This window comes from Manacus candei, unplaced genomic scaffold (assembly GCF_025592945.1).
Source record: "Manacus candei isolate 608988 ecotype Guabito, Panama unplaced genomic scaffold, ASM2559294v1 h1tg000028l, whole genome shotgun sequence".
Classification (NCBI taxonomy): domain Eukaryota; kingdom Metazoa; phylum Chordata; class Aves; order Passeriformes; family Pipridae; genus Manacus; species Manacus candei.
The window spans coordinates 21697402-21719446 of NW_026138076.1; the positions used below are offsets into that span (position 1 = coordinate 21697402).

A 22045-nucleotide genomic window follows, 5' to 3' on the forward strand; every position below is an offset into this window, starting at 1 on the left:
CCATATTTGCTGGCATGGAATTTTATTGAGAACATAATTTATTTAGGCACTGTCACACAGACACACACAAACACAAAAATGTATTTACCACAGTACAAAAAGTCAGGGTAGGTCATTTTGTCCTCTACTTTTTCCAGAAAAGTTTGAGAGGAGTTCACTGAATGGCTCCTACTGCTTTTAGTTGCAGCTGTGCAGCATACGCTCTTTAAAAATTTACAGTAAATGTTGCCATGTTTACATTAGTGACTCCCAGTAAAGAAAACGTTAATCAAGTAAAGGTATGCAGAAAATAAATGTAATCTAGAGTACACTGAATATCACTGTGAATGCTCTCATTTAGGAACCATGTGGTCTTATGATACCATGGATTCTCTGTCCCCCTTACTCACTAAGACAACCCTAAATACTTCTGTGTGCCCTATTCTGTTCTTTCACATCCAATTGTGATGACACAACAGTTTAGGACTCTTACAGCAGAAAGGGTAGGTGAATTAAAAGTTGAAAATAACACTAAAACTGGGTGGATTTGTGGTTTTGTTTGTTAGTTGGGGGTTTTGTGGCTTTGCTTTAGGGGTTGGGGTTCTTTGTTTGCTTGGCTTTTTTAAATCTTCAATCTGTTCACTGCTTCAGATTAAAGAGCAGCCAACCAAAGAGTTCTGCTGGTGCAACAGAAGGGTGGTGCTTGTCCAGAAACGAGCATCTGAAAGCTGGACCTCCTCTAGCTCACACTGATGGTGAGGAAATCCCTTCCAAGGTAGGATTTGTGAAGCCATGTCTTTAGTTGGTAACTGTGAAGCATAACAATGAACTTGTTGTATGTCCACTTTACTTTGGCAGTGACCAGATAAGATCTTCAAGTTTCAATTCACATACACATTTTCAATTCAACTACCTTAAAATTAATGAAGTCCTTATTGGAAATATTTGTTCTACCTCAACACAGTCTTATCAAGTATACAATACAGGCCTAAAAATGAAGACTTGTAGCTTAAGACTTGATTACCTGAATGACAAAAGTATAAATAACAATATTCACTTGACCAGTTTCAACCTTGTGTATTTTTGTTGATGCATGAATTGGCTACTTACTCCATAATTAGGTTTGCTTTTTTCTATAACAATATGAAGTTGTTAGCATCAGCCAGTGCTCATTTTCTAAATTATCACTTTAATAGTTGTTTCAATTAATGCCTAGTTTTCATAAAATGTCAGGGAAAGCAGGGAATGAAGTTAAACTCAAACCACAATCCAAAATAATATGGCAGCCATATTTATCTAACATTAATTGATTCTTATTACAATAAAACTTCACCAAAACCTGCTAATTGATTTTGGTGAAGTTTTATTGTAATAAGCACAGTTCCTGCTAAATAAGTTATTATAACTCTTTTAAGTTTCAACTACTGTATGCTGTTGCTCTGTCATTTTGGAATCAGAGAAAACATCTGCTGTAATGGAAAAAATTCAACCGCAGGTCTCTCACTCATCTATCCTACCACTCTTATTATGCAAGTTAGCCTACTATATATAGCAGCCACAAGCAGAACTGATATGCTAGCTGGGCATGTACATGCTGAATCTCTCATCTTTTTGTTTTATCATGGAAAAAAAGAAGCTGCAACAGCTTTCCCAACTTCCCAACTGTGTAAATGAAAACAGGAATTCAAACCAGCAGCTTGTGTGCTCAGGCACACAGACATACCATTGAAATCAATAGGAGCAACAGTAACTAGTAGCTCTGAAAATCAGGCAACTTTCATATGAATTTAACTTCATTCAAACAAATCTGAAAATTTTTACTGAAAAATTCATTCATGTGTTGAAATACTTAGTTTAAAAAATTTTAGTCTGTGCTTTGGGAGTAATTTTCTTTAAGGTGAATTAAGTATCTCAGCAATTTGCCACTTAAATGGAACAGAAATGCTTGGAGATGCAAAGGTTTCATACCCAGGTCCCTGGTTAAGTCTAATCAGTAGTAACAGAAATGGAAAGCACTGATCAGCATTTAGTAGTGTGATTGAAGTGAGTCAATCTTCCTGTTCTTCCCAGAAAACTTGTTACAAAGTCTAAATATGCTACCTTTCATGACAACCTTTAATAGAAGATTCAAGCAGTGAAAATGCAGAAATCTTTCCTTTGTGCGTGGAAGATGTCCCTATATATAAAGGACTATGGGAATTTTTTGTGGATATTAACTCAGTGTACCCTGGTGTCACACTGCAGTCTTTTCCAAGTTTTAATTAAATACTCAGATCACAGGGAAGGTTTATCATGGCATAAAAATCCAAGAATTTTAAACAACAGCGATGAATGACATCATCTGCTTCAAAAAATTGGAATAGAAAAACCTTCCTATTAAGTGTTATGACGGAGTTTCTCAGGAGTTCAGGATAAGCTTTTTGTTGAATGACCACGGTAAAGGCAATAATATGTAACTTCTACAGGTTGTAAATCATTGGAAGATGCTGCCTAAAGAAGTGGTGAAGTCATCATGCCTGAAAGTGTTCAAAAAATGTGTGAATATGGCACCTTATTCCATGGTTTAATGGTGATGCTGGGTTAATGGGTTGGACTCGATGATCTTAAACGTCTTTTCTAGCCTGAATGATTCTGTGGTTCTCTGAAATCTTGAGAAAGTTCATACAATGAAGTCTCAGAATAAACTCTGCCACCATCAGTTGAATAACAGTTTAAAATTCCTAAAAATATATAAATTAGAAGGTATCTCCTTCAATACCGGCTAAGTACCACTTAGTTAACTTTGGCTTAACAACCAGTTGTACTAATTTTCTGCAGTACAGTTTGGAAATGTTGCTTTTCCCTCTGTTTTGGTCTAGGAAACTGAAACTAGTGCTGAAGGAAACAGTTGAGCTGGTGGAATTATACCAGAAAAGATACTCCTACCGTAGTAGGTACTCCAGATTACTTAGATGCACATATTTATTATGGAACAGAAAGAATAAAGTTTAATGAAGTACAACTAATTAAACTTGACACTTCCTAAAAGCTTCTATAACTTTGTGTATTCCCAGCCATAGCCTGACTTGGCATAGCCTGAATATGATGCACAACAATATTATTTCTGATTGCTTACTTATCCTTCAGTTTTTAGGCCAGTGTATAAATTCATAAACAATAGTAAATGTAATCCTGACTTTACTGGGCAATAAAAAAATCTAAAAATGCCGCAGATAAATCTCAAGAATTAGCACCTCAATGAGAATTTAATTAAAAAGACAATTACTCAAAAGCACTGGACAGTATCTACTATTATAATGGCAGAACTATTAATATTTTCTGAAAAAAGGCACTGAAATGGTTCCATTAAACCAAAAGCATGATAGTTTAGTTAAAACATATGTCCCTGTCCACAAAACATGGCAATCTGCATTTCAGTGTATACTGCTTGTATAACAGGAGTCTGTGCAATGAAAGACCTGATAACGGATAGCAAGAAAATTAGGCACAGACAGCAGTTGTCACAGGACAAACAGTTAATTTAGACCTGAATGGATACACCCAAGAGCATCCAAGGAAAACTCTGAAATATTAAACTGCTTCTCAATTAGGGAAATACTTTTTTTGTATGCCTCCCATCTTCCAAAAAACTATTTCACCACCTCTTTTCTGTCCTTCATGCAACATGGTGCCACCACTTAAATTTTTCTACAGGCTTCAACGGTGGTCAGTCATTTTAGTGAACTCTAAAATTTCCAAAATGGAATTCAATTAATTGAGAAACTAATCATATTAGTAACTTCCTTCCTTTTTAAGTGACTCTTGACAAAGACATTTTCAATTTCATGAAAAACGGAACAATCTATAATAGAACTTTTGAGGAATCTGAGGTTATTAAGTAGATGAAGCATTTGAGAATAATCTCAATAACCAACCACAGAGATTAACATCAGTAACTTGGGAAGCTTGACAGCAAATTTCTGTTATTCTGTCTCTATCACAAAGACCATCAATGATGACAGAGACAATTTGTCTAACTCAGAAGCACATTACGTATTATTTAATTATGAATTTGTGAAGATTTTAAGCTCTCAGACAAGCAGCTTCTGTCTTCTATCAGAAGGCCCTGGCACTTCCATTAATTAAAAAGGTACTATTCACATGATTTAAAAATCTCCCCCAAACATCCCAGTTTCACTCTCATTAGTCAATCCTCTATTACTGTGCATAACCAACTTTGCTCTATCAGTACTGGAAATTCTGGCAGGCATAATAAACCTTTTTGGAAAAGAGAGAGATTATTTAGTAAAAATATTAGGCATCTCAGAGCTCTGTATATTCATACAAATTCACTCAACTCCCCCAACTTTCATCTACTACAGATCAGCTTCCTGCTTAAAAGCATTCCAATTCTATTCTGCTCCACTCTTTATCAATGAGCATGTTCCTTCAAATATTAGCATTGCAAACAGTTGCACTAATTCAGTACTCTTACAAGAATTCACTCGGTAAACAGGGTCTGTCTCTTGCATTTGTAGACAGTAATGCTTAAAGAACAAACATCTATCTTCTTAATCCAAAAAAGGACATAATGTGAGTGCTGTGTTTTAGCTGCAAACCGACAATGAGCCTCAATGGTCAGCGGAGAGCTTTTGTAATTCCTTATAATTAACTGTCCCTAGGTCACTCCTCTTTTCTGGTTACACTGTACCACAAAAAAAGTCCAAAGTGTATACCCAACCAGAATGTTAACTTTACAAAGTTACAAAACAGTTTCAAAGATTGTTCAAAGTGAGGATGCAATACCCTTGTCTGGCAGCTTGAAGGAGGAGCAAACTGCAGCCAGAAGAGGATAAAACCAAAAATAACATGCTAAATTTAGCATTAAAGATATCAATACATTTTCTGAAGCAAACATTTCACCACACAAAGAGCCTTGCCCATAGATAATAATCAGATCCTTGTAAGAAGTGCAGGAATGGCTTACTTAATCTCAAGACCTGTATGGCAAAAGAACCTGAAACTAATTTTTAACATTTGTGCTCACATGTTAATACCCTGATTTATTACTGTAGTCTGTAACAAATAGAACATCCACAACTTCTATGTGTGTTTCTGAGGTCTAAATTTCTCGATACTTCTTGCAGAACCCGCAGAATCCCTGTGATCATTTGCTGAAGAAAACTTCCAGTGAGAAATCACAGACCAGTTGGATACACTGAAGCTTAGACAGGCAATCACAAAATGCCTACTCCTTTTAAATGTCAACTTGTGATCCAGAAAGCGCTGCTTATTTCTTTAAGAGTTTCCTCAGAATTGAAACCAAGTCCTTGATCTTGGGCTAACTGTAATGTATGTGGTCAGTGCTGAGCTTCACCATCCTGGGAAGGGTTGCACCATGCACTGGCCCTACCACATGACGTGCATCTGACATCAAGACTAGATTGGTGCAAGGGCTGCAGAGAAGGCTGATGTGTTGCTTGCAGCTAGTTTATAATGGCAGCCATATAATTGGTAGGAGAACAAGGGAAACATGGCAGAGATCCTGATTTCTGAGCCTTCTGCTCCTTCTTCTGGGTATTTCATGTGATTCAGATAAATGTCATAATTTATATTAATTGTCTCTTTATACCTAACCATCAAAAACATCACTAAATTAAGGGATGGGGGACGTGGGAACCCAGAGTTTTAGAATCAGTGCATAATTTTTATTTCTAGAATCTCAGAAACACTTAAAGTTGCTGTGGTTTGTTGGCCAGAGAAAACCATAGACGAGCACAAATGTTCCTGAAATACAACTGATAGTAATTTTTTTTCTTTTCTTATAAAACAAACAAACAAACAAACAAAAACCCCCAACCAGACAAAAAGGCTTAGGTATTTTAATGCAAAGCAGAAAATTGAAGCAATAATTTTCCAGAAATTCCAGATGAACCACTTAAGAAAATGTTAAACATTTAATAACTACAAAATCTCTAGCAGAAACTCCAAAAGTCACTGAAGATAAAAGAATGGAAACCACATGTAACATCCTGGAGACTCATAAGACAATGTAATATACTTTGAATGTAGTTTGAACTTCCATAGTCTCACATTATAAATTGGATTTCATATGCTTGCAGGAACTGATAGAAGAGGTGTCTCTCTTTTTTAGTTACATAGAGTTCTCTAGATTTTTTTATAGATAGGAAAACTATGAAGACGTGTGGGAAACCAAGACTACCTCCTAGAGCATAGCCAAGCAATATGGTAATCTATTTACTGACTGAAAAAATAGCCTACGAATGTTATATGTAAAAAGATAAACATGCAATTCAGCAAGGACATTGAACCTGTGCACGTGAGAATTATCATGAATATATGAAAATTATCAGGTAGCTTTAGAAACAGAAAAAGAATAGAATTTGGCCATGTTAGACCAGGAAGCATGTCTGTTGTGGAAAAGTCTCTGGTCACTGACAATAATCTACAGTTTATAGAGAAAAAATACAAAGTCTGATGGCTTGTCATCTGAGCAATACTGATGAACACTTCTGAATAACCCCTTTAAATATTCTTTATGTAATTCTGGTTTAGGCACCTCAGATTTGCACAGAAATAAATGGCATCATCTAGCAACAGACTTAACATCAGTAATGCAATACCAAGTAACTCACGCCTTCATTTAATTCCCTAGAAGTTTTGACAGGAAACACAGATCACACACAAACACAGACTGCGTGAAAGTACCCCATCCATAAAATATTATGACCACCTCTGGGATTTTCATATCCTCACTTGTACTAAAAATTTCACTAGATCTTTGGTCAAAACAAAATACAATCATAAATCAAGTTGCCCTCTTGAAGCCTTCAAACACTGAAAAGAAAGGCTTTATATTTCAGAGCCAAAATAAGTATAGTGAGGTGGGCTGGAAGAAATGCAGCACCACTGGGTTTCTGCACAAGGAAACTCTCCTTTCATTTGTGCAAAACTTTTTATGTTGCCTTGGTGAATCTCCTTGCTAGCCAAAGTTGGCTATTAGAAGTGTTTTGCACTCGAATAGCTGCTTTAAACAAATGATCCTCATGTGTCAGATACAGATTTTTACTTTATGCTGTGTAAGGACACACACACACGTATATTCACACACCATTAGATTCATATGCACACAGAAACATACTTGCATTATCTCCTCTCGTAAAAAATTGTGATTCAGCCTATTCAGAAGAATTCAGATTCAGCCATAGAGTAAAAAAATTAAAAATACTTCAAAATCCAACTACAGAAAGAACATAATGATGCTTTGTTAAGGAGAAGTCTTCCAAGTTGTGATTAAGGTGCAAAAATGGGTAGGAGCAAGACCAGCGCAAAGATTGGCCTAAAATCAGCAGGTTGGCTCTCCTGAGAAAAGTTGTTGTAACATATGTGAGTCTTGATTTAAACCAGATTTCTGTATTCAGTGTGTCTGGAGAACTAGGATCATACTTTTTAAATGAACCTGTAGCAGAAAAAGTACAAAAAATCTAAATATTCCATACTCTTTTTCTATTGACTAGAATCCAGACAGAACTTCCTAATGAAGTTTCTCCAGCCCATTAGATACCACATGCATGCATTTCTTGCTCTCTGAGTGTATTTGTCACAGGAGAGAAATTAATTTTAAATTGCAATTTAAAAATTAAATCCAGCTGACTGAATCTTCGTCTAAATTCCATGCTTTTATAGAATCATAGAATCATCAAGATTGGAAGAAACCTCTAAGAACATCAAGTCCAACCATCAATGCAGCACTACCACTGTAACCCCTAAACCACTATCACTCAGCACCAGATCCAGATGCCTCCAGGGATGGGGACTCCATCACTTCCCTGGGCAACCTATTCCAATGCCTGACCACCCTAATGGTGAAAAATGTTTTCTAATGTCTAACCTGAATCTCTCCTGTCTCAGCTTATGGCCATTTCCTCTTGTCCTCTCACTGCAGGCACAGTAGAAGAGACCTGCTTCCACCTCACAACAACCTCCTTTCAGGTAGTTGTAGAGAGAGATGAGGTCCCCCTGAGCCTCCCCTTCTCGAGACTAAACAAACCCAGCTCTCTCAGCCGTTCCCCAGAAGACATGTTCTCTAGGCCTTTATGAGCCTCGTTGCCTTTGGTTGGACATGGTCCAGCACCTCCATGCCCTTTTTAAAGTCAGTGACCGAAAACTGAACGCAGTACTCAAGGTGCAACCTCACCAGTGCCGAGCACAGGGGGATGATCACTTCCCTGGTCCTGCTGTTACACCATTCTTAATAAGGCCAAGATGCCATTGGCCTTCTTGGCCACCCGTTTTAGAACAAAATTTAGTCATTTTCTTGTAAATGCAAAGATTGTAAAAAATCTCACTTGAGATCGTAAAAGGAAAGAGGTAAATACTAATGTGGTAAATGTAATACCCTCTGTTTTCCTGTTTTTTACACACACACACCTCAGGTACTGCGTTGTTTTAATGGATACAGCAGCACACAAGATGAGTATCAGTGAATTTGATTGTTATAAATGTTAACATCACTAAACCAGTTTTCTTGTGTGTTACTCTATTTTTACATTTTAGTCTGGAAAAAAATGTAACCATATTGCCAATGAAAACCAAAAAAATCTTTTCCTGTACATTTCTGCTGGTTGACACATTGTGTCTGCAAATAATAGTCTTTCTCTAAAGAGCCTTTACTTTACATAATACCTAAAGGACAAATAAGATGTGCCATCTTAGGAACATTTACCAAAACTTGGATACTTTGGCAATGCAGTATTGCAGCTCCTGATGCACAGACTCAACTCTTCAACTAAATAACTCTTCCACATTTTTAAGGCTGAGGTATAAACTCAACGCCATATTGCCACTTTCTGCTTGAAATATACTATAGTGAACTGTGATAAAAGATTTATTTCTCAAAGAGAATAATTAGAAGAATTGATTTTTTTCCTTATCCTACACTATAGACCAGCACATATAATGTACACCATCTTCTGAAATTGGTAACAAACAAAATCCTGAGTGCATTTCAAGGAGGAATTTCAAGGAGAACATATTTCGGTGATGTGAATGAATACAATTTCCCAGGCTCAGAAGAATGTCCTGGGAAGGACTTCCAGGAATTCTGAATGACTGTTACTAGAGGATGGTATAAAATAATCTAAGGTAATCCAAGATTTCTTATTCAAATTACCACTGGAGAGATTTGCACACTATGAAAACTAGTGCAAGCAGATTCAGTTTTTTCTTGGCTCACCTCATGCAAGTGTATAAGCCAGAAAAAGTCCATTGAGAAATTGAGCCCACTGTATTTATTTATTTATATAAAAATAAAATCTGTTTATCTTAAACTCCTTCCCTTTGTGGAAGGGGGAAGCACTGGGGAGTGCCATAGACAATACACTAACTACAATCACTTTCTGCTTCAATAAAGGAAATACAAACTTCCTGCCTTGGCAAAGGCTAGAATGTCTCAAGCAGGTGGGAAAAGGATCACATTAAGTGTCTAGACAACAGTGTGGAGGAAAAATATTTCTTAAATTTTCTATTTATGTGCTAATCCAGAAAGTAGACTTCATATGTAAAAAGAACTGCCTGAATTTATGATTCTTCTTCTATGATAATTATATTTTTAATTATATGAATACCCAAATGTTAAATGCTCTTTAATGCTCCAGGAAGTTCTGACACTTGTGGTCACAAGACTCTTCTTCAATTTCTGCAGAGTAAGAGGTTAAAATGTGTCTTCTGGGCATACTATAACTTGGTTAGTAATTGCTCTGTATGTGTTCTTCCTAATTCTTCCAAATTAATGTATTATCACTATGAAATCATTGCTCAGTATTGCTATTACTGAGTGGGAGCTTCACTCTAAAGGGAACTTTATTACTTAATCTAGCACTGAAATGCTATCTGTTAAGAAAGCGGGAATATTTACAAGATAGAAGATGATTCATGAATAAAAAAATTCTGTAGGCACATTTTGATTAAATAATATTCCCAGGATGAAAGATTTCTAGCCAGTTATTACGTTCTCAAGAATATATGGGACTATTATCAATTAATATATTCCATACAACCCAGACATTTTTATTGGGAAAACAAAATCTTAGGGCCACCAACTCTTCACAGGTCAGTAAAGGTCCCATGTGTCCCCAAATACTTGAAGTCTCCTTTCTTGGAGAGTAAACAGCAAATGAAATGACACATGACAACAGCAGAATATATTTCATATGGAAATCATGCAACTTAATGGTACATATGCTTATTTTCTTCTTTCAGACAGTTTCTTCGCACTGCACCCTATGCACTTCCCTTATCTACACATTTTTATCCTAGAAACTCAACTTGTTAAAACCAAAGGTCTTTATCTTCATATTTTTTCAGATTTAGTGTCTATAAATATTCATAATCTACAAGGAAATTATGCTATACAGACAGAGGAAATCTGCATACATGACATCTCACTGACTGACGGTCTACTCTGCTCCCAGGATCCACATTAATGCTGGCATGAGTAAAATTGCAAAGCAGCTAATTTAAGCAGAACTGGATGAGAAATTAAGTTGCTGTTTGAGGAATACAATAATTTCCCATCAAACACACAATTGTACAAGTAAGATCAGTTTACTCTGCCCAGTTGAGAACGAGGTAAGCTCAATAAGGTAAGTCTCTCATGGATCATTCTGAAACAGAGTAATAGAAAGAAATTCTGTAGAGGAGAGAAAGAAGAAATTCCTCGTGTAAGTGGGCTGATCAACATTCCCATAGATCAATTCCACCCAGACCACTCCCTTGGTCTTACAATGCCTAAAGCCCAACAGCTGAACATTACTCATCAGATTTACCACTGTGTCCTTACAAAAAAGGAGGCATGCTGTTCTAACACAGCTTACACAGCTATTAGAAATGGCTGCTGCAGTCACACAGACCACAAACTGGATGACAAACTGCAATCACGCTCTTGTTTGTGGAGCAGACTATTGTGCCCTTCACGCCATCATAGTGAGTTGCTTTCTGCTACCTGGAACCATAGTTCTCAATAGTTACTTTGCAATAATTGTAATTACACAAATAAGTAATTACTTTAGAATAATACTTTGCAAAGTTTTATATGCTGCAGTCATCACACATCACAAAGAGAAAACAGTTGACTCAGGCCAGTAAAAAATAATAGGCCCACAATAATAGGTGCATGAGTGTCCAGCAAGGTGAACTTGGCCAGGACAATATGTGAATAACTGTTCTGCTCTTACCAAAAAAAAAAAAAAAAAAGAAGAGAAATTTAAGAACATTTTAAAGATAATAGAGAATTTTCTAGGATTTCATTAAATATAAGAACATAATAACGTATTTTACAGCAGTGCTCTTTAATTGTTAGTTAAAACACACCTCAATTTTCAGAACAGTTTTTGACTGACAAAAAAATGTCTTGACTCTCATAAAGCTACAAGAAAAGTTATGTGTCATATATCTGCCAACTGCTAACAAACCTTTACCACATATACACCATTCCAATTTTAGGAAAACTTCTCTGTCAGATTGCAATGTATGATAACTTGGTAAATTCTGACTTTGTGATTATCAGGTTTCTACTATCTCAAAGATGAAAGAAATGTTTTTATTCAAATGAGACACTCCTAATTCCAATAAAATCCTATCTGCATATTCCTAAGTGTTTCAAAAGTTGCTAGAACATCTGTATACCTCCTACCCCATCTTTCTAGTTTTTTTATTCCAACTCTTATCTCTTTGCCCTTACCTTTTCCCACAGGTTTTCTCCTCCTGGTCAGGAAAATTAGTACCAGAATATTATTTCACAGGCAGTTCTTTCAGGTTTTGTTCCCCAACCCAAAGGATGAATCTCTCTCAGAATGCTGTTCTCACAAGTATTTGCACCCTTTTTCATAGTGAAGTGGTTTAGATACAATCAACCAACGTGTTGAGAGCCATTTAACATTTTCTGGTTTTTGTTTTGGGTTTTTTTTTCCATCCTCTTGTTATCGATTCTGTATCTTAATCCTTCTATGTCTGGTATGCATTGTGAATCACAGACTAGCTCTGGATGTCTGGAAACTGTTGGACTGCCTTAAAGAATATCATCATAACTTTTCCCACCCTAGACCTCCAATGAATTTCTGTGCACACAGACTTGTGAGCGAACATAAAAGTTTCTGCACAATATGTAATATATCTTATGAAGTTAATTTCAGAAATATAAGGTTTGTTCCCAGGACTCATGATTTCAGTTCAATACAGCCACAGAGTACCATGGAAAAACAGTCTCTTGACCTCAAAGCCTAATGAAACATTGACTGTGTCCACTCCTATTTTTAGATGTATGCTCTGCAGTGCCATATTCCTTAATATAAAGCTGACCCAAATGTTCCAACAGCAGACGTTGGTTTCTCTTTGATAGCCAATGCATATCTTGGCCTTCCAAGTTTCTGTAAACACATCATTATAAGGAAAGCCACTCTTACTTTTCCCAGCCTTCTTTCCAATTATGTGCCTGCTGCCAGGAAACTTTCCTTTTTTTTTTTTTTTTTTTGCCTTCACTACTAAAATTTAAACAAATATTTCCTGAAGACTTGGAAAAGAAAAAGAAAGAATCCAAAACTGTTACTGTTATAAGTTACAAAATTATTAACACCAAATTCCTTTCAACACTCAGTGATAAACTTTAGACAAAAAGAAGTGTATCTAGAGGAGTACATCAGTGCTAGATCACCAAATATGTCTTCCTTACAGACATGCAGAAAAAAAACCCCAAACCACAGTAAAACCTCCCAAAACTCCCAAACAAACAATATTTTGTTTGGTTTTGGTTTAATTTTGCTAAGTAGTTTTAGAAAAGTTCAAGTCTCCTGCCCAGTACCAACTGTCTTCATCCAGGACTATCATCGGGCTCCTACAGAAGTCTCCTACAAAGAAGGCTGCGAAAGCACTAATATTTAACTGCTCTATTGTATTTACTAAGGACTCATTTAGCAAGTCTTGAGCTACAGAGATGCACAGAGCCGCTGGCGCCACAACAGCATCCTTTCTGCATTTGGAAACGCCAAGGGGATGACCAGGGTCGGCAAATAAAGTGCATCAGTCAAACTCGAACGCGACTACAGACGATGTGGCAAACTAAAAGGGCAGGAAAGTCGTGCAAAAAAGAAATACTCGAAAGAAAGGCGGTCTGCCCGGTCCGATTACAGCATGATTTCATTTTTCCTGACTTCTTGCCTCCCATCACCGCTTTTGCTGTGCGTTCACCTCATCTGAAGAAGACGCGTCACGTACGAACTGGTGAAAGTCTCCTGCCATCTTACCTCGGCAAGGCTGAGCGGGCAGTTATCACATACCCGAGCGCAAGTTTCCAGGGAGCGGGCAGCGGCGGCGGGCGTGGGGCGGAGCGGAGCGGCGCCCGCAGGTACCCGGCGCTATATAGGGCGGGCCCGGCGGCGCGGCCACCGCGCCGTGACTCACTGAGGAGCCGCCGCCGGCGCGTCCCACTCGGCAGCTTCACGTTAAGAGTCCCGCGCCGCCCCGGGCTCCCCGATGTGTGCGGGAGGCGGTACCAGGCTGCCGGGAACGGCAGCGAGACGTGTGTTTCCCGCTGCGAGCCGCCATCGGGATCATTTCTCGCCGTTGCCGCAGCCTCAGACTTATTTACTCTCCCCTCGGAGTTGCAGGGACTTCGTGACACGTTTTTTGCCAAAAAAGTCTCGAGTCCCAGGCTGGAAGTTCACTTTTTTTCCCTCCAGGAACCCGACATCCGTAGCCCGCAGAAAAGCTTGAGAAATTTTTACTAGAGCAGAAGCAGGCACTGCAGCTCCCTAGAGCGTAGAGAAAACATCCCAGGCTCTTCCATATTGCCATACAGCTACACAAAAGTATTGCCACGAGAATTTACATCACCTTATCTGCGTAGGAAAAGTTTCCATGATTTCCACATGATTTTTGCCTGCACGACAGAGCGGGTGGGATTGCTACACGTTTAACGTAGAACTGCAGAAGTGATGTCTCAAGTTATCCTTTTAAGACTTTTAATGCTTTTCAGGTCTTTTAAAATAACACTTGTGTCACTACTCATCACTACCAAGTCCTCAGGTTTTCAGATTAAACTGAATTTAAAACTCTTTTCAGAACAAAGCATATTGTGCAATTGCACTGTAGTCATCTGTTTTACAAATAGTCTCCTGCATCTTCTTCACTTGCCAAAGAATAACATCAGAGATCAGAAAACATTTACTATATGATATAAAAATCTTGCTGCTTTGTGGTCTAATTATGCAAAACTTTCCAGAGTGTCAAACACTTACTCTAAATACATTAATTACTACTACATATTGCATTAAAGGCATCATTTCAAGGCAGATTTATTTTTTTTTTACCCCCCCAAGGAGAGAAAGAGTGCTCGATTTCTGTTGCTGGTTCATACCCTTCCTGCTATAATCTGCTTGATCTGGGTCCAGTGCTTTTTTACAGATTACACGCCAACATCAGTTTTATAAGTAACATCTACTTAAACATCTGCTCAAAACAAGATGGATAATCACAAAAGATACATCTATAACATACCTATTCACAATTCCATGCTTAGGCCCCAGAAGTGATCAGTGATATCATTTGTGTTTTCTACATCATGAACAGCAAATAAGTGTAAGAACATGCTGCCTTTTATCTCACCGTCCAACATCCTGGACAATGATTAAAAGATTTAGGGTAGCCCAAAGCAAGGGTGGTCCTCTTTCTTCTTTGACCTCCAGTTTCCAATCAGTGTGTATTGTAGTTCAGCTCTGGATGCCTGGAATCTGTTGGGTTTACACAGGAACATCACCATACCTATATTCTTCCAGCTGGTATGAACCTCCAAGATGAGCAAGACTTCTACCTGAGAAAATTCATTCTACAGTGGATGATGGAGAACAAGGTGTCACTGAAAATCTTTCTACTTACTCAATCCCCTTCACCCCTTTTCACCACAAAGTCCTCTTTAGTACTCAGAACTTGATCCACATCACTCAGTCACTCCAGAATGTAACAGGGAGAACAGAGGAATGCTGCCAACTAGGGAGGAGAAAATAAAGCATCTCCCCATTGCAAGAACAGAGAGTGACATGCCAGATCCTGGCAGCTAGAAGACTGGCACTACACCAGCACTCTGTTTCCAAATGGGGTATGTGACTATGGGGAAGAAGCATGGTAGCTCATACACAGTATTAAGACAGTATAAAGATAAAAAGAGTATCACTCATGGCTGATCAGGTCTCTCTATGATTTTGGGTAGGTATGCCTATGATTTTGGGCAGGTATGCTTGTCGAGAACAGTATTTTATCTAATAAGCAGAACACAGTTCAGCCAGTAGTAGCTGCAGATAATGTAACACACAAGAAAGAGCAGACTGATGTACAGTAGGAAAAGTCAATGATAGAAAAACAGTACCTGGACTTCACATCTCTTGGCTGTACCTTCTCCTTTGTATTTGATTACACCAGATTGAGATAATACCACATCAAAGACATGCATTGAGGAGTTCTCTGACATTTTCCTCTGTTACAGCTCTTACATATTTTGCACATAAGTATTTTATGTCTATGCACGTATGCATGTTCAGTTCATGGGGATGGAAGACGAAAGCACAGATAGCTTGTGCACATCATCTTAGTTCAAGACACTTGCTTCCCTGTGACTCTACAAGCATAATTGTGCATGGAAAGTAAAAATGAAGATGAGCTTACTGGGAACCAAACACTGAGATAAAGATCCAAAGAGAAAAGAAAACAACCCACATACTTAACTTAGAACCTAATATGATCTATAATTCTTCTTGTAAACAATTTTGCCTATCATTCCAGACCCAGGAACATTTGTTTCTGGTTTAAGAAGTTTCCAACTATGTGTACAGCATGACTGGCAAACAGAAATAAGAGAAACTAATTGACACATAAAAAGACAATTGTATACAACTCCAATTAAGTCCTAATATGTAAATGAAATATTTAAAATGTAATTATAATTATAACAAACAGCCAGCTTTTGGAAAAATGCAGTAAAAGATCCCAGCAAATCATTTCTGTGGACCAGTGGAGATAGTGGTAAATGTCATTAGCAGAGCAGACAACTACCAAAGTGCTGGAATTTTTTTTTTTGCTAGCATTCATTCTAACTTTGAGAATCTTCACAAATTAAGATTTACTTTCCATACCACCCCGCAAATAAAATGAAATTATTATTGTTTAAAGTACAAAACCAGATGCCTCCAGGAAAGAAAAGCTGAAAATGCAGAGAGAAAACCTTACACAAAGTAATTATTTGCTCAGCAATCTGAGTGAGAACAAATGAAGATAAAACAACCCAATGGACTTTATGAGAGAGCCTGTCCAGTTCTTAAACTACTACAGAATAATTTGTATCATTTAAATGCAACCTTTTTTCCTGCATTGTATCTTCAGTGAAGAAAGTATATTTTAATAACTTGTACATACATTGTCATTCACAACAACTAATTTCCAGGTGGTACTATACTACAAATAACTACATACTTCTATTTCCTTCCTTCTATTTGCCTCCTTGTGTTTTCTTCATTAAGATATTCAAAAATTTAATATCCTAGCTGGTGATTTAACAAGGACATTTAAAGCTACACTGGAGTGTGCAATTCTGATCATACTAGTTGAGATCTTTCAAATTTTTTTAAAATCAAATGAGGATGTTTTTAAAAAGAAAAAAAAACAACAACAACCCAAATCTAAAAAATTCTGAGGTCTAGAAAGAAGCTGTGATTGAGATCCAAATGGTGTTTTCTACATGGGGGAGACACATAACATGAGATTCTTTTCGTTTTAAAAACTGGACATTAATTCAAGGATACAGGCAGGTCTGTAAAGCAACCAAATAGTATTCAACTAGCCACAATGGAACTGTGCATAATATTACAGTAGAAGAATCATTAAGCTCAGATGGAAATGTCAGTAACATAGACCCTGAAGAACTGATTAGAAGAGGGAATTGAAAGAGCTTACAAACTTCCAAACTGATTCATACGCAGCTGACTGAATTCAGTGATTTATAGAGCTCAATTCAGCAATTTCCCTGTTTTTCTTAAATAAGAGAAATGCATCTTGTTTATACTAGCTGTGCAAAATAAGCTTTGACATGCCAACAATTGTGGATTTTCAAATTTTTATTTAAAATAAAAAGTATCTCCATAAAATTACATGCCCTCCCATACTGTACCTTACAACATTTAAAGCTTCAAATGGGGATTACTAAGCCAGAAACAGGACACTGATTTTCTTGGAATGCATGAGAGTTTAAGATTTCTTTAGAAGGCCAGTATGGATTTCCTAAAAGCAAAAGTGACTAACTACTCCTCTGAAATGGCAATTGCCAAATATGTACCAGTCCAATGCATCGAGCACTATTTCAAAAGTCTATTGAATCTGGTATTACAAGTAAGTTGCATAGAACACACATCTGCTGCTCAAGAACACAGGTCCCCACCATCCGCCACGCAGGCTGGATTGTGCAAACAGCCTGAAGCAATATGTTATGTCCTGCATCATCTAAGATACTCTCAACACAAGTATCCTGTTCTACCTGACTTGGCTGGTGTTGGCAGACACTGAGGTCCTAACTGTAAACTGCTTTGTTTGGTATTATTTTCTGCTGGTGAAATTCCCAATGTCTGAATTGGAAGTACCAAGCTATTTGTGGCTTTTGTTTTTCTTAGCAGTTCTGGAAAATAAAAGATCACGTTTGTTGCAAGAAAGACTATTTGAGCAAACATTTCCCATCACTTTCAATTCTGCCAGTACATACCATTAAAGTTATGTGTTTCACAAAAAGGAAAAAACAGCTAGAGCCTATACTTGACAGCAAATCATACTGCAAAGTTTCTGATCTATGAAAACGAGATTTAACAACAACAAAGGGTCTTTTTCCAAACTTCTAGTAATACCTAGATAAAAACAAAAATTAGAAGTTTCTATTGCTGAGAAAATTTTGATGACAGCAATTATTATTTTAATGGAAATACATGTATATGTGCATCTGTTTGTGTATGTACATGGTGATGAAGCAACTCATGCTTAAGTCTTCTTTGTTATACCACTATTTCACCTTTTGAACTAAAATAGCAAAGGTCTTCAGGGTAAAAAAAAATCTCTTAAATCATATTGATTAGACTTACTGTGTAACCCCTATGACAGCATGCAGAAAAACCATCAGTCTTCAATGCAGACACTTTCTAACAAGGAACTGGCACAGTGACAGTTGAACAACAAACATATAGAGAAGTCAGGTATCCCAATAACTTCCCAAAGTACCCAGACACTTCATACCCACATACTTGGTCTGTTCTGCCTCTAAGTAATCCGTGAGATTTCCTGGCCTGCACAACTACTGGTACAGCAATGTGTAAGAGCTCTGGAAATTAAATATAACAAAATATAACCTGGAAAACGATTCACTCCTTAGTAAAATTGACATAGCACTCTTCAGCTGGGATACTGAAAATGACATTTACAAGCATTACTATGGATTTATGACAGGTCTACGTACAAATTTGGATACTAAAATTGGTAGAAGGCTTATATAAAGTCACAGATGGTTACAGCAATTTGAATGTCACCTGTAAGTCCTTCCCAGTTCTGAACTCAAATCTCAACATTACATTCTCTTCTTTAATACTCCTGATATGGTAATAGTGAGTGTGTTGTATCTTTCAATTAGCTACACTTCAGTAACTTAGAGCTGCTATAATTGTGAGGCCTGTCAGGAGAGATAAAGAAGCTTTTCCTTCTGAGTCAGGCTTCCCTGCAATATTTTAAGTGTTTTTCAGTAGCAGTTTATGATCTGCTCTTGTCACAGTTTCAAGATCAAGGCATAACTTACTTCTTTTCATTAAGATGTCAAGCTCACAGTGCATGTAATTGTTTGCTATAAAGACTGTGAATTCAGGAGATGTTCTGTTGCTTAAGTTTTGAAACCAGAGCAAACCAGGCCAGTACGTTAAAAGTTACTGCTGAAATTTGTGCCCTCAACTATTTAGTTTTCTCTATTCTAGCTTTCACACAGTCAGTAGAGATCATAGCTGCTCCTTTATCTTCTGAATGTTTCTCTTGTGTTTACTCTTTCTGCTCCAAGTAAGTCTGAAGTGAAAAAGTGAACAATGTTCTCTGTCTTTTCCCACCAGGAATAAGACCTTTTAATTTCAGTCAGTATAAGTAAAAAATCAATGTCCCAAGACACTGTGGATTGGGATCACAGGATATGAATTCTACATCTATGTTTAAAACCGTATCTTATTTGTATTTCTAATATCCCATAATGTTTATCCATATTTCATATTGTTATGAAATGCTTTTTTATCTGAATTGTCAGCACACTTTGGGGTTTTTTTAGAACTTATTTTCTTTCTTTTCTCTCTTTCTCTACTACTGCTCTCAACTGCACACACACTTCTGCCACTCAGGGATGCATGTGTACCCTTTCTAGATGAATTTCTAAGTTTTCATTAGAACACTACAGTAGACAAAAACTCATAATGTCTTTTTGTAATGCCTGAAATTATCTGCAATGGGATTCTTTCCCCCTGGCAAAGGATGACTCATTTATCTTCAGTCTGCTAGCCAAGGGGCCTGCCAAAGACCCCTCCTTTATAAACAAAAATCTATAGAGAGCTTTCAGAAATATGAGAAAATATGACAAACACAGCTTGAGTTCTTCAGCTTTGCTGGCAGAAGATCACAGAAAGATATGGAGAAGTCTGCGAGCCTCTATCCCCTGCATTTGCCACTCCGCTGGTAACAACAGAGCAGCTCCCTGCACACACAGACCTCTTCCCCGGCTTCCCCGTCATCTACCCCCCTGCTCCTATTCTGAAATTCTCCAGCTCCAACTTCCTTATTTGGTTGCCGGGACTGTTCTTTGTCTGGCTGAGCCCCCCGGGCCGCGCCGCCCCCGGCTCGGCCCGGCCCGGCCCGGCTCCAGCGGCCACCCCGCCCGGGCCCCGGGCGAGCAGCGCCAGCCGCGGCCATGCCCATGTAAGGAGCAGCTTCCCCGGGCTCCGCCAGCCGGGCGGGGCAGGCAGGGCTCTCCGCCCTCGGGCAGCCGCGCTGTCTCCGGGGCAGCAGCGGGGTCCCGCCCGGGACCGCCGCCACAGCGCTCCGGCCGCTCCGCCGCAGCAGCAGCAGCAGCCTCGCCGCCGGGCCGGGCCGGGCAACCCGGGCAGCACCGCTGCTCGAGCTGCCGGGGCAGAGTGAGCGAACCACTGGCAACTAGACAAAGGAAAACGAAGCTATGAAGTTCCAGTGTAAAAACTCACAGATTCCTGTCATATTTTCTATTGTTCTTTAGAACATGTTACAGCGCGTCCTTTGGGAATTTCGCTGGTGCTTTCCGCAGAGAAAAAGGAATCCCTCAAGAGTGCTACCTGCTTTTTAAAAAGTGACTGTTCTTTTATGCTATATGATGAAAGCACGCGAGACTAGTTTTACGCTCAAAATATCCTGAAACTTTTTAAAGTAGCATTTATAAAGAGCAGCTTACCTGGCGGAAGTCAGTGAAAGTTGCTACTCTTGCTATGTTACTACTGTTGCTTGATACTTAGTTTTAGTAGCACATTAGGTACTTATTGAGAAAGAATTTGCACTCTTACTGTACATGTATAAGTAAGAATCACAGCAAGGGAAACCCCTTCGAAAGAAACCCAAAAAGCCAAACCAGCCCTGCTGGTCACTGTATTTTTTTGTTCACATCTTTTAGTCTTTTTGGAGTGGATTTACATAATAGACATTTTTTAAAACAAATATGAAGGAATCCTGCAGGAAGTGATTTTTTTGTTTAAATTTAAATGAGAAAATGTCAATTCGAGAGAATATACACTGAATATGTCCACAGTGACAGCTGAAACAAAATTATACACGGAGATGTCTCTATCTGACTAAGGAGTTTATTGATCTGTAACTCCTTGAAAGGAATACTGTTAATGAATTGATGATTTTAAATTAGTAAATGTATTGTGAGATAGTCCTTTTTTACACAACATGGCAAGGAACAGAATTTTGAAAAAATTAAAGAAGAAGGTATAGCAAAACTTCAATCTTTCTAATTCTGTTTGGGAGTCTGGAAGCATTCCTGTATTTCTCAATATAGTTCCTTACTATTACGTTATGAAAACAAGTCTTTAAGTAATGTTAAAAGTCCTTCCATTATTGCAAGCTCCCATGGATCTTTGGGTGAAACAGAAAACAAGAAGTAGATTAGAACAAAGAGAGCAATGCTTTAAGTCACTGATGTACAGGGCAATAGTGATGGCTCCTGGGCGCAGGTGCATGAAAAAAAATTAGGGAGAGTACAAAGATGCATTTATAACCACCTTCCTATAAGACTCCTTCAGCTGCACCCAAGCCAGTTGTATTTTCAGCTCAACAGAAAATGACTGGTATTTTTATATTACATTCTTATGCTCAACAGAGTTCTGAACAAGTTTGCTTACTTGTGAGAAACTCTCAAACTAGAAAAAATTAAGGAAACGGCTTAATAAAATAGCACGAGAATAAATATATTGACCACATCACATTTACATTACATATATATCCAGCATCCTAAAATTTACTTCAGAAAAAAACAAACAAACCAAACAACTTAAGCAAAATAAGAAGCATATAGGAACAATTTAGTAGCACTTACGTCCAGAAGGATCTCCTGGTTTCAAGTTATCTTTTTCAAGATTAATATAATCATAACTGACAAAGAAAATGCTAAAATTGAAATCCAAAAATACAGAAATGCATTGAGAATAAATTAAACGAAGATCACAAGGACATACAATTGTCAAATTGTCATTTAAAACAAAAAGTGCTATCTCACAGAGCTCATCCTCTCTACTGCTAAGGGCCACAGCAGTATCAGTTTATTTCAGAACTACTCCATCATCTCCAGCAGGTGTTCAGGCTACTGACAAATAACTCACTGCTGATTCTGCAAGCCATTTACTGTCCAGGCCCTGTCACCTGACATCAGTTCATCTGAATGGAACAAATGACACCATGAGAGATATGTTCAGAATAGGAGGACATATCCTTCGAC

At 37.9% G+C, this 22045-nt stretch overlaps 1 protein-coding gene across 8 annotated transcripts in view; it reads right to left on the bottom strand.

The window, feature by feature from the left end:
• Positions 1-22045, bottom strand: part of PALLD (palladin, cytoskeletal associated protein) — a 201944-nt gene that overhangs the window by 52060 nt on the left and 127839 nt on the right. The window contains exon 1 of one of the 8 annotated variants that reach the window (XM_051790150.1): positions 13278-14253. The exons of the other annotated variants lie outside the window; for them this stretch is intronic. The gene's annotated coding sequence lies outside the window, so the exon portion shown is untranslated. Of the gene's footprint in view, positions 1-13277; positions 14254-22045 lie in introns of those variants that run through there. 8 annotated transcript variants of the gene reach the window in all.